We start from the raw sequence: 1296 nt of genomic DNA on the forward strand, positions 1-1296 counted from the left end.
GATTGTTGGAGGTATAAGGTGGGCTTGGAAAAGTTCTGTATGGCAAATCATTTTTATTTCACTTATCTAATTTTAGAAAATATTAATATGACTTTGTCAAATGGTTGTAATTTATAACAACTGCACCTTTCATCACTTTCTGGTTTCTTTTTTTTTTAAACTTCAAATTTGGACTGGGGGGGTCTATCAATCTATTTATTAGCTATCCCTCTATCTATCTATCTATCTATCTATCCATCTACCTATTTATTATCTATCCCTCTATCTATCTATCTATCTATCTATCTATCCATCTATCTATTTATTATCTATCCCTCTATCTATCTATCCCTCTATCTATCTATCTATCTATCCATCTACTTATTATCTATCCCTCTATCTATCTATCTATCCCTCTATCTATCTATCTATCTATTTATTATCTATCCCTCTATCTATCTATCCCTCTATCTATCTATCTATCTATCTATCTATCTATCTATCCATCTATCTATTTATTATCTATCCCTCTATCTATCCCTCTATCTATCTATCTATCTATCCATCTATCTATTTATTATCTATCCCTCTATCTATCTATCCCTCTATCTAGCTATCTATCTATCTATCTATTTATTATCTATCCCTCTATCTATCTATCCCTCTATCTATCTATCCATCTATCCATCTATTTATTATCTATCCCTCTATCTATCTATCTATCTATCCCTCTATCTATCTATCTTTCTATTTATTATCTATCCCTCTATCTATCTATCCCTCTATATATCTATCTATCCATCCCTCTATCTATCTATTTATTATCTATCCCTGTATCTATCTATTTATTATCTATCCCTCTATCCCTCTATCTATCTATCTATCTATCTATCTATCTATCTATCTATCCCTCTATCTATCTATCTATCTATCTATCTATCTATCTATTATCTATCCCTGTATCTATCTATCTATTTTTTATCTATCCCCCTATCTATCTATCTATCTATCCATCCATCCCTCTATCTATTCATCTATCTATCCCTCTATCTATCTATCTATCTATTTATTATCTATCCCCCTATCTATCTATCTATCTATCCATCCATCCCTCTATCTATTCATCTATCTATCCCTCTATCTATAGATCTATCTATCTCTTATCTATTAATCTATCTGTCTATCATCTTTATATTATTTATCTATCAACCTATCTATTTACTTATATATCTTTCTATCTATCAAACCATCTATCTATCTTTCTATAATATATATCTTTCTATCTATTATCTATCTCTATCATCTATATATTATCTA

This window comes from Anomaloglossus baeobatrachus, chromosome 2 (genome assembly GCF_048569485.1).
Source record: "Anomaloglossus baeobatrachus isolate aAnoBae1 chromosome 2, aAnoBae1.hap1, whole genome shotgun sequence".
Lineage (NCBI taxonomy): Eukaryota > Metazoa > Chordata > Amphibia > Anura > Aromobatidae > Anomaloglossus > Anomaloglossus baeobatrachus.